Genomic DNA, 13,238 nt, shown 5'->3' on the forward strand with positions numbered 1-13,238 from the left:
GGAGAGGAGCTCTATTAATAGTTTCTATGACCCACCTTGGGGAAGAGGAATTTTGGTTTTGATGACTCGATTAAAAGGAGAAAGAGGGGTGGGGGACAGGACTGCAGCAGAATGTCAGAGACAGACTTTGCTTCTGAGGCTTCTGCTGGGGACTTCCGGACTCCTTAAGTTCAAAATACTCAGCACGCCAAAGCACCATACTTCGGGGTATCGTTTTCTGAGCCCCAACAAGGGGAACATTTTAAAAGCTTAAATTTTGCTCATAATGTGTTCAGTGTCACTTGGCTTCCCGAAGCTGTGCAAAGAAAATAAGACATGAATGACAGAGTTGGAGTCCCTGGACACACACTCAGGAAGTGACCTCTGCCGGGACTAGGAGTGAGAGACCATTAGGAACTGTTTTGAATGTTTGCTCCTAAATTTGGAAAATAAAAGAAAAAAAATTGGTCTTGTAGATATTTCAAGATTCATTTTTTACATTTATCATCAGATTAGTGGCCTTTGAACTCCCAAAGACAATGGAATCATACCTTCGCTGTTTCAAAAACTTCTTTCTAAAAACGCTTCCCTCAACATTTGTTCAGTTAGTTAAGAGTTAAACCAAGATAGGCAGTGTGTTGTTTAGTGTTGTTTCAAACCCCTAAAGACCCTGTATTCATTCATCCCTCAACCTACACACTCATTTTCTGGCTCTGCTAAGACAGAACAATGGCCAGATTTTAACTGACCATTTCTCTTTACAAAACAAACTGCATTTGAAAGGATGAGGAGGGCCCTTTTTCCGAGTGTCCTCAGAGAAAAAGGAAGAAAAATGCCTTCACCCAAGAAAACGTAACCACTTGTAATCTCTCTTAGTCCTCTCTCCTCTGCCCTCATTATGCTCATGTGATGAAGCAAGACGGAATGTTCAACACTGTTTAGTCTTGGAAAGAAATGATTAACTTGGTTTAAACAAACACTAGGATAACAAATTTTGTAAAAGAGATGAAGAATGTTTATCATCCATACTTTGCTCCCTTTACTGGTGTTTTATGCAGGGTTCCTTTAAACTGAATAAGACATAAAGATGAAAGAATATCCCCTTTGCAATATTTATGAGTGTAGGAAAACAGATCTATCCATAAAGTGAATATTGAAGCTATTTCTCAGTAAAGAATGGCCTGATTGCTATTACAAATACCTGTTGAGGGGATAAACCCACACATTAAGAACCAATAGTTCTACGCCTCCGTTTTACAGGATTTCAATACAGATGACTGGAAAAGCATATAATCATAAGCAAATATCTTGAAGGTTGAACAGTCTCAGGGAATCAAGAGAGATGATTACATGCCGCCCACTTTATAATGGAGAATATCATAATTTATTCCAATAGCTAATTTTTCTCCCACAATATTTTTGCTTTGCCAAACAGAGAACATTAACATCCTTCAAATGTTAGCCCTCTCTCATATGATTTCACATTTAAAACTACATAATGAGGACTCACCCGTCTTACCCACATACACGTTTGTAAATACAGTCTTTCTATGTAGAACTCAAAATATATGTGGTCAGTTCTTAAGGCACCACCTGTGAGAACTTGATGAATCGTGGGGAAGCAAGGGCTGGCTTCCCGTCTCCTGCCTTTATCAATCAAAAATTCAAATCCATATGAAAATCAGCCTCTGCCAAACATAATTAGGGAAGTAAAGCTACTGTAGAAAGTTATGTACAGTGAACCTTCTGCAATCCAATGGGTTACATACATTATGGCATTCAAGAAAACAGGTACCACAATACCAATGAGGAAAAGAGTTTTTGGCACATGAACTTAACAAAACCAGGTCTCCATAATAATAGTCTCTCCCCTAGAAATCTAAAGGCTTGCTTGTATGTTAATTAATGACTTGTCATCTTTTGGAAAACCATTGAGTAGTTAAATCTGCCTTTCTGTAGGCACTCATTGATTTAATTCACAAACTTTATTTTTCAAGTTACATATGCTTCATGCAGAAGGAAGAATGAACAGATTTTATGTGTTAAAATCTACTGTGTACACTGACATTTTGCACATGGGATTATGTGACTTCACTATAGTACTCATGAAAATCATGCGTGATAAATGTTGTATTATTTTCCTATTGCTGCTGTAATAAATTGCAAACTTAGTGGCTTAGAACAGAATTATTTTTCTCTTACAGTTGTAGAGGCCAAAAGTCCCAAATGAGACCTGTTGAGCTAAAAATCAAGGTGTTGGCAGGGCTGGTCCCTCCTGGAGGCTCTAGGGGAGAATATGTCCCTTGTCTCTTCCAGCTTCTAATGGTTATTGGCATTCCTGGGCTTGTAGCCACAACGCTCCAATCATGTTGAATTTTCTTCTTCTGTAATCAGACATCTCTCTCTACCTCTCTCTCTTATAAAGATACATGTGATTACATTGCGAGCCCACAAAAACAATCTCCCTATCTCAAGATTCCTAACTTAATCACATCTTCAAAGTCCCTTCCATATAAGGTAATGTATGCACAGGTTCTGGGATTAGGATGTGGACATGTTTGGGAGGGTGATATTATTCAGCCTCCACAGATGGTGTTCCCACTTTATGGATGGGGAAACTGAAGGTCCAAGGTGGGAAGGCATTTGCTCACTTTCACAAAGCTGATACAGGTAAAATTCGAAGCCCATGTTGATTCCCCTACACCAGGCAGAAGGTTTTGTTTTTGAGAATCATTTTTGCGTTTTGCAATATATATTAAGACAAAAAAATTTAAACTGAAAATATGACTTGAGATTTTTAATTACAATTGATGGTTTATGTGCTTCAAAAAAAACATATGAAATAAAGTTTGTGCCACATAAAAATAAACCCAGAGTCCAAGAACTAGAAAGGCGTCAAACCCTCCCACTTGCCGCAAACACTAAAACATCCTCCAAGCTTATGCATTGAAAAACTCAAGTGTGTGCCTGTAAAGTTATTGACAGCAGATGACTTGTGGCCATTTCTTTTCAAAGCCAAACAGAGATGTTCTCTCAGATTCAAGTTCCAGGAGGTGCTTCAGAGACCTGGAAATGGAAAGAAGGGATCGGGCAGGGCATAGGAGGAAACTAAGGTGGCCAAACCTCATTTCGACCAGAGCTCTACTTCTATTTCTTTCATATTTAGGGATCCTGACTGAGAATCCACCTGGGAATAATTTTTCTGCTGCTAAAATGAATCTGAAAATCACTAGACTTAACCTCTAAGGACTATGATTCCTTATGTGTCTATAACACATGGAATAAGTTTTTGTATGAGTGAGAAAGAGAGAACATGAGAAAGGAAAGAGAGATACGAGAGCCTGACTCTCTACATAGTGGGTTCCTCCATCACTTTTGTCATTTCCAGAACAGTTGCCCGTGATTCCAGACAGTTCAGCCCAGGTCACAGTCTTTATGGGTCGTGAAGCTGGTCAGAGGGAACGGATCAGCTATGCCCCACACAGCATGTTCAGCCACTGGGGTCTCTTCAGTAAACCACTTCTTCAAGTGTGCCAGTCTATCATCATAGCAATAAACACTTAACACCCTCTCAAAGTTAGCAGCTCACTCCCTTCTCAGAGAGCCACATATGCAGGCATTTCAGTTGTGTCTATAAACATACACAGGTTGGGGCAAAAACAAAGTGAAAAACACTATTTATCTTACAAACAATTGCTCACAAACTATATATCCCTCTAAATTTAGTAAATTATTTTCAGAGTAACTTGGCTGAATACAGTCTTTTTTTTACACCTTTAAAGCAGTCTTTGTTTGTTGATACATTCTTTGATATTCTTTTATATTTGTGAGAAGCTCACGAAGCCTTCTCCGAAGCCATGAGGCTCCTAGAGTTATCATCTCATGACCTCAGCTCACCCAGGAGATATTATAGAAGTTATCTTGATCATGTAAGTTTTTCTCCTGGCAACAGCATGTAGCAAAGAGTTTAGAAATTATACTAATGATTGGGGACCACCAGAATACTTTGGTACTTTGTACCATCAACCAGGACCCTGGAATTACTTGAGATTTTAAAGCAACTTCAAAGCATTACCTTAAATCAAGCTATACAGTAGGTCAAGCTGTCTCCTTCAGATTAACTCATTTCTTCTTTCATTCATTCACTTATTTCCCCTTCTATACATAGCTCTCTCTCTTTCATGTTAGTAAAAGGATAGAATCTTTTGGTCTTGATATGACATTTCATCTTTGTAAAATGAAGTGAGTTGCATTATCTCCCTTAAGAATTATTTGTGGAACTTGTCCATGTCATATATACCAAAACAGTTGCCATCAAAAGTTAGAAGAGATGATTTCGGTCAAAAAGAGAAGATATAACTTTGCTGGATGTATTCCGAGAAGATACAGTGGATTATAAGTGCAACTTTCAAAATGCTGTGTGTTTTTATTATTTGTAAAACATTTTTAAAACATTCATTAAAACATTTGTAGGATCTATGGTTGGCATTCAAATACTCCTAATAAATTTATTTCTCAGAATAAATTTATGAGAAGTTACGAGTCCTAACACACAGTGCAAGACGTCTCTGGCCAGGGTGGGGTGAGGGAAAAACCAAGCTTGTCAGAGATCCACAGAGGAGAGAAGCCCCTGTCATTTGGAAAGGCTTTGAGGAGAGTGATTTAACAAGTTTTATTAAAATCATATCTGGTGGCAAACAATTGACACCAGGGCAAGCTACAAAGAAAAATGAGGACACCAAGGTTGGGGGGCAGGTAATGACCCCAAAGAAGAGCTCACTTTCCTGAGAGCTATTCATTAAAACACAAAACTTTTAAGGGAAAAACTTCTCTCTGTTTGCCAGTTAAGCTGGTCCGTGATTATTTCCTGCATCTTTCTCTACCTAGCTTCATCCATCACTTCATCCATCACTCCCCATTTTGTTTCCCACAAAGACCACATTCCTAAAGCATGCTCCAGAGAAGTGGAGTTGCCCAGGCAAGCAGCTGATAATGCCAAAATCACTTGTAAGGCCACAGAATCGGGCTCTGGCACTGGAGGCCTGGCTGCAGCCACTCCACATGCTTCCCTCTTTTCATGCACGCGTTGGCAGTGTGCAGGGCGAGCCAGAGTTCAAGTGCTGTTCCGAGTCACATTTCACACCCCTTGGCGACAGCAGAGTGTTTCTGAGGCAAGCGCCTCCTCAGCCTTGTAGACTTGGACAAACAAGCCTCTTGAGAATCACAAGTGATTTTTTTCCCTCTTCTGAGTAGGTGCCCTCTCTGTCCTTGTTTCAGTGTAGACTCTGAAAGGTGAGCCTCAAAACAAAAGCACAGAAACTCAAGCAGGTTAGACCTGCTAGTCAGTGGAATCTCAGGAGTAAGAGGGAAGGTAAGCGGAGGGTGAAGTGAAGGAAAGTTGGTGCTGCCCACCCATTTCCTCTCCTGCTTTACCTCATGTGGCTGTGACAGAAAAGAATGCCCAGTCCCCTGGCACCCTAGTCTGTCTATTCTTGGAAATTCATATTGGTTGTCATCTCCTTTGATGAATGTAAACCCCATGATGTGACCTAGTCAGCCAAATCCATCCCCTCCTCTGATGAATTCTGGAGAGGTTCATTCTTCTGCTCCTTCAGCCAAGGACCTAACCTAATCCAATTTCTGATTCTGGAAATTCCTAATCCAATTGCTTATTTGAGTTTCATCAAAAATATGTTGGAGATTTGAAATACAAGCAACTTCTTGTGAAAGAGAGAAGGAAGGAAGGAAAGAAAGGAAAAGAAAGAAAGAAAGAAGAAAGAAAAGGAAAGAAGGAAGGAAGGAAAGAAGGAAGGAAGGAAAGAGAAAAGAAAAGAAAAGAAAAGAAAAGAAAAGAAAAGAAAAGAAAAGAAAAGAAAAGAAAAGAAAAGAAAAGAAAAAGAAAAAGACAACCACCACAGTAATGATCCCATGTTAATGCAACAAGAATTAGCTTCTGTGAAAAGGTGAATCAGTTCATACATGCAATGGACATAATGTACAAAGATGGAGAAAAGCACACTTTAACTAAAATGTATTCTTTTAGTATCTTCTTGGTTATTAAAATATTTTTGGTACTATTTAGTAGAATTTTCTAGGGGAATAAAAATTGACTCATCTATCATGAACTGTGCCTACTTCATGCTTGGACTTGTGGAAAAAAATACCCTGCTCTCTTATGATTTATTAACAACTATCGTCAAATATTATCTCCACTTTCATCTCATGAATGTGGTCCAGTCAAACAATTATTTGGTGACTACTATCTCTTTGCCTAATTTTAAACCTTTAAGAAGCTGTGCAGTCTTACCAGTTGGATCCCCAGCTGCAATAGTTCTCTGTGGACTTACCTTGTGCCCAAGTAGAGTACTTAAACCCTTATGCCCTTTGCAAACTAAAAAGCACAACTCATTGCCTTTGTCTTTCTACGTGGATTCACGGTGATGGTCCAGTCTGCCCACCACCATCTTACCTTGATCTCAGTGCTTTAGAAGACAGACATTTTGCTAGAAGACATTTTGCTATCCATCCCCACCTTTCTCCTATCTGCAAGAAACAGCCAGGTATCCATCCTTCTCCACATAGATTTTTGACTCTGGGAAGTCAGGATGAGTCTAGTTTGGTCTGCACCAATTCTAGTATCTCATTCACATTGCTTATAATTGTATTAATAATAGGCATGGGCACTAGAAGTAATTCAGGCCAATGAGACTTGAGAGAAGCATACAAATGGGATTCTGGGCAACTTTTCTTTACATTGGAAAAGAGAAGCGCAAGAAGAAATGACTTCTGAACATTGTTAGGACTGGATAAGAGGCCTGAAAGTGTCACAGCAATCTTACAGCAGTGAAATGAACTAGACCTGAGCAGTCTAATATAACCACAGGTGGCTATTGAACTGGTGAAATGTCACTAACCTCAAATGCTGTTATCAAACATCTCACTAATAATTGTATTGACATGTATGTTGAAATAATAAATATTTGGAATATATTGAGTTAAATAAAATACAATATATTATTAAAATGAATTGTACCAGTTTCTCTTTAACTTTTTTAATGTGGCCACTAGGAATGTTTTATTTTCACATGTAGCTCATATGATATTTCTATTGGATGCAACTGAGCTAGACTAAAGACAAAGCCCAAATGCTAAGAACTGTGGAGCTGAAATGTGAAGAAAACATAGTCCTGGATGGGTCATTAACCAATCTTTTGACTTCATTTATAATCCTGAAGCTGTGCTATCTCAGGATTCCTTTCTGTGTGGGACAGGGGATCCCCCTTAAAATTGAAGCCATTGTGTGTTGAGTTTCCCATTATTTACAGCCCAAATATCTCAACACAGTTCCTTATAGTCGTTTCCTTGAGAGGCCACTTTGACAGTGCCAATCTCACAATTAGAAAAAGAAAGCTCACTGAGACACAAGACCCTGACATTCTATGGACAAGGCCTTGGTTATATGGCAAAAAGCAGGAAGTTTGGGATCTAAAGCCTTCTGTTTACTCATTTTCAAAATTGAAATAATGGCAATACTTCCTTCACAGGAATATTATTATAAGGATTGTCATTTAGATGCTGTATTAATTTGCTAGGATGATTGTAACAAAGTACTACAAACTGAATGGCTTAAAAACAAAAATCTATTGTCTCACAGTTTTGGAGGCTAGAAGTTGAAGATCAAGGTGTCAGCAGGACTGGTTCCTTATGAGGATTTGGAGGAAGAATCTGTTCCATGTATCTGTCCTGGATTCTGGTGATTTGCTAGCAACCTTTGGTGTTTCTTGGCTTATAGATGCACCATCTTAATCTTCGCCTTTAGGTTCACATGGCATTCTCCCTGGGTGCTGTCTGTGTCCAAATTTCCCTTTCTTATAAGAGCACAGTCATATTGGATTAGGGCCCACCTTAATGACCTCATCTTAAGTTGATCATCTGCAAGACCCTATTTCCAAATAAAATCATAGTCAACTCATGAGATGGCAGTGGAGATAATAGTTGGCAATGGTTGTTGATAAAGAGTAAGAGAACAAGATATTTTTTTCACAGCTGTAGTCATGATGGAGGGATTAGACTTTAACATCTTTTGGGGAGACACAATTCAACCCATAACAGATGCTAAATAAATTCCTATTGAATTGAAATTAATTGTGTTTTATACATTGCAAGTCTCTATCCAAATCTATGACTATGTGATTATAGAAAAAGTAGTACATAGCTCTCCTGTTCAAAAGAGGGCATAGAGGCCGGGTGCAGTGGCTCACGCCTGTACTCCTAGCACTCGGGGAGGCCGAGGCAGGTGGATCGCTCGAGGTCAAGAGTTCAAGACCAGCCTGAGCAAGAGCAAGACCCCGTCTCTACTAAAAATAGAAAGAAATTATCTGGACAACTAAAAAATATATATAGAAAAAATTAGCCGGGCATGGTGGTACATGCCTGTAGTCCCAGCTACTCGGGAGGCTGATGCAGTAGGATTGCTTGAGCCCAGGAGTTTGAGGTTGCTGTGAGCTAGGCTGATGCCACGGCACTCACTCTAGCCTAGGCAACAGAGTGAGACTCTATCTCAAAAAAAAAGAAAAAGAAAAAAAAAAGAGAGCATAGAAAGTTCAGGCAGCAAACATTTTCATTCACCAGGCACTTTCAGTGGGCTCATGAAGAAAGCTGTTGCAACCAGACAGTCAATAATCATACTTTTTGACCACTGATGATTTAAAGCTATACATTCTAATGAGAAAGTTGACTCCTTTTACAAGTCAACCTGCATTTTTTTCTGATTTGTGTTTTGACCTAGACAAGTCATGTAGGTTGGCCCTCCTCCTGTGGTGGCATTTCCCACAGCCTGCTGTTAAAGCAGCTGTTCACACCTCAGAATCTCTCCTGTCCTATAAGCCCCCAGCAATTGGGTTTGCAATGGAGACAGCCAAATGGCAAGCCATGCCATTGCCTCACAATCCAGTGGACATTTGCCTTTTCTAAATTACTTAAGTCTAAAAAATTGATTTATACTTCCAATACACTTTGACCTCCAAATTTTTCCTGCCCCTACTATTCACTGAAGATTTCTCTATTTAGTGGATTTTCCTATGTTAACCATGCATTCTTTATAGTTCCATTTTTGTTTGTTTTTTCAGAAATACAGAGGCATGAATTTTTTAGCTTCAGGAAATCCCCTAATAACTGACAACAGATGAGAACAAAGACTTAGTTTGTAACAGAGAAGATTTTTTGCTTCTGTGCTGCAAATTAATTTTTCCCAATATGGTTGCAGTGTTTCTCTTTGGCCTGAATTGGACAGAGTGACACGTGGCTGTAAGTTAGGAAAACAAAGTCATGAAGGACTCCCATATTTGCACTCCAGATTCAAATATCCACAGAGAATTGGCAACTCAAAGATGTTTCAAACTGTCAAGATCTCAAGTTTTTCACTCTTCAGAAGGAAGAGAAGAGGATATAATAATGTTAGGTAATATTTATTGGGAATGGATCATGCTTTAGGAACTGTGGTAGGTGCTCACATACATACTCTAATCCTCAGTTCAGTCCTGCAATAAACGTATTCTTATCCCCACATGGCAGAAGAAAGAACAGAGATGCAGAAAAAGTTAAGTAGATTTGCCCAAGAGCACAGCTGACAAGAAATAGAACCAGAATTCTATTCTAGATGCTAAAGTCTACTCTCTTTCTCTTCCATCATAACACTAATACTTAATATTTTTTAGTTCATCAACTAAACAAAAGGTAACCCCAACAACCATTCATGTTATATTCATGAGAATATCTTATTTCAGTCACTGGGAATTACTCTCATTGTTTGAAAAATTGTTACATGAATATCCTTTCTATTTCTGTTTAGAGTGGTAATCTGGAGATATCACAGGCTCTTGTGAGAAATTCTAGATCTTAGAGGACAGAGACAGAACACCATCTTACATGCCACTTTTGAAAATAAAAATTTATAATTAAATCTATATTTAATTGAATTCAGCAGCAGACACCAATACGAATTTACAGCATACAAAGGAGTCAGACAACTACCACCCATGGGTCAAATCCTGGCTGCTGCCTGTTTTTTGTACAACCCATGAGCTGAGAGTGGTTTTTATATTTTTGAATGGTTAAAAATAAATCAAAATAAGAATACTATTTTGTGAGCATTATATGAAATTCAAATTTTAGTGTCCATAAAATGTAGTTTTGGAACACGGCCATCCTCATTCATTTATGTACTGTCTATGCCTTTGAGCTACAACAGCGGAATTCAATAGCTGCACAGCCTACAATGCCAAAAATACTTATTACCTGGCCATTTACAGAAAAAGTTTGTCAAACCCTGTTATACTAGTCACTATGGAAGAACCTACAAACATGACTAAGATAGGACACTGACTCTGCTCTCAAGGAAAGTACAATCTGGGGGAGGGATAGGATTTGTATAATAATCCTAATGACCAGCAAAATAGGCCAGGGTCATAAGAGATGTTTGAAGTCAGTGAATATTGAAAGGAGGGGAAGATATAAAGAGGCATGAAGATAGAGACCTGCTCTAGCTCATATTCTCATCCTGGTTTCAATAGTAACTGAAAACCAGGGTTAGCGCACACCAGGCTCCTTTTGTCTTTCTTTACTCTGCTTCATACACATATACGCACAAAAGATCATAAAAAGGATTTTTCAAGAATCGCTTTATCTTAAAAAATTCTATTTTTTTTTTTTTTTTTTTTTTGAGACAGAGTCTCACTCTGTTGCCCGGGCTACAGTGCTGTGGCGTCAGCCTAGCTCACAGCAACCTCAAACTCCTGGGCTCCAGCGATCCTCCTGCCTCAGCCTCCAGAGTAGCTGGGACTACAGGCATGCGCCACCAGGCCCAGCCTAATTTTTCTATTTTTAGTAGAGACCAGGTCTCACTCTTGCTCAGACTGGTCTCCAACTCTTGACCTCAAGCAATCCTCCCACCTCAGCCTCCTAGAGTGCTAGGATTACAGGTGTGAGCCACTGTGCCTGGCCCAAAATTCTATTTTTATTAAGCCTTTAAAATACTCCAATTGAACCAAGGTCATGTATATGAAACTTTCACACATTATCTATGAATGTTAGAGTTCAAAGGAATTTAGACCTTATTTAACCCAACACAACACTTTACAGAGTAGAAAACTGAGCCCAGAAAGGTAAAGTGAATTTCTCAAGTTCAAACAACTAACAAATGACTGACCTGGCTATAGAAGTGGGAGGGAAGGGATCTATAATTTGTAGAGTACCTGCTTCTACATACGCTTTCCAATTTAACTCTCACAACAGCCCTGCAAGGTAGATATTACCTCCATTTTACAAAACAAAAACGCTCGGAGAAAGTAAAATGTGCCCACGTTCTCACAGATAGTTTTTATAGACGCCAGAAACTAAAACTAAAATTACAAATCATGTGATTTTTCTACTTTATAATATTCTGTAATAGAAGACCTATAATACAGATACTTTTACCCTAGCACACATGATTCACCTATTTCTAAAAAGCTGTGCAGCTCTAAGCCACAGAATGGTTAGAGGAGAGTGGTTTTCTCAAACCACCGCACAGGTACCTCACCCTTGGCATGGTTCTGGCAAGCTTTATAAAAGAGCATTGGTCATTTAAAGACCTTTCTGTGTCATTCTTTCCCAAAATTAAACTTACTGTGTCTTCATTTTAGAAATGTGTGTTCCCTTTCAGGACCATATGAGGTAAATAATCTGCCAGCAATACTTCTGTTGTGCATTAAGTATGTATTATGTCAGACAAATGAAGTATTTATTTGCATCACAAAATATAGACTTACAGGTTAACCCAGAGCTTAGTCAGAACTCAGACTTTTGAACATTTATTAGTTACGAAGCGTGGTTATATAGTAATATGCTCACCTTTTAAAAAATCGACACACTGTAACTCTTACTTCTAAAAGAGCCAGTACTCTTCAAAGTATGCGCTAGAGACTAGCTAGATGTTCACTCTGACAGTTTCCTCTTCTTCATGAAGTTAAGATGAGACTGCATTTCCTAGTTTCCATTACAGTTAGAAGTGTCCGTGTGACTGAGTCTGGCCAGCAATATGTGGGTGGAAGGGGACCATGCCCCCTCGAGGGCTGCCATCAACCCTTCCACACAGTCACCCATGTTCCTTCTCATCTCTTAGCCACACACAAATGATCTGTTGGAGATTCTTGAGACCACCTAATAGATGACTGAGCCACCAAAGGGAAAGAAACTGGATCCTTTTGACCTCTACCAACCTACACCAGACTCTTAGGAAATGAGAGAAATAGCCTACTGTGTTAAGTCACTGAGACTCGGGGTTGTTTTCACAGCATGTAGTCAGCCCTAAAGATTCAAAAGTTATTCCATTGGAAAACAATGTGCCCTGGCAAAAATGTCCCCAGTTGTTCGATTTCTCTCATTCCCTTTCTGTCCTATGTCATTTCATGTTGAGTGTTCGTGTTCTCAGTAGAAGTGGCTTTTCATGGTTCAGAGTGACTTTGATTATTGGCAACAACCAAATGACATTTGGCACCAAAAATTTTAAAGAAAGATTAATCACACTGAGCAATAAAGTTATGAATCAAAAGTAATACGTGACTCTAAAGCAAATCCAGATAGATAAAGTTTTATTGGAACCAGCCATGCTCACCGTTGCCATCCTGTCTCCAGTTGCGTTCACACACAACAGCAAACTGGACCTGCAAACGTTTAAATTATTACCACTATCTGGCCCTTTAGCATAGCTCACTGCAGCCTCAAATGCCTGGGCTCCAGCAATCCTCCTGCCTCAGCCTCCCAAGTAGCTGGGACTACAGGCACATGCCACCACGCCCAGCCTAATTTTTCTATTTTTACTAGAGACGGGGTCTCACTCTTGTTCAGGCTGGTCTCCAACTCCTGACCTCAAGCAATCCTCCCACCTCAGCCTCCCATAGTGCTACAATTACAGGTGTGAGCCACCACTCTACTTTAGAAGTAGAATTTGTCAACTCTACTTCTAAATGAACAAAACTCATTTCCTTCATTAATTGTCCTACTGACTTTTAATGCAATTCCAAAATAAAAATTCCAAAAAGTTTTGAGAGTGCCAGCATTATAGGATCAATTTTAAACATCCCTAAGAAAATAACTTTGAAGAAACAATTCTCACGTAAAAGCACATGTTCCACGAGATTGGTCAAACATTAGTCATTCACATCCTACCTCTTTTAAAGATGTGCAAAACCTAAAAGACAAGATATATACTAGAAGGAAAT

Source organism: Lemur catta, chromosome 10, assembly GCF_020740605.2.
Source record: "Lemur catta isolate mLemCat1 chromosome 10, mLemCat1.pri, whole genome shotgun sequence".
In the NCBI taxonomy this organism is placed as follows: Eukaryota; Metazoa; Chordata; class Mammalia; order Primates; family Lemuridae; genus Lemur; species Lemur catta.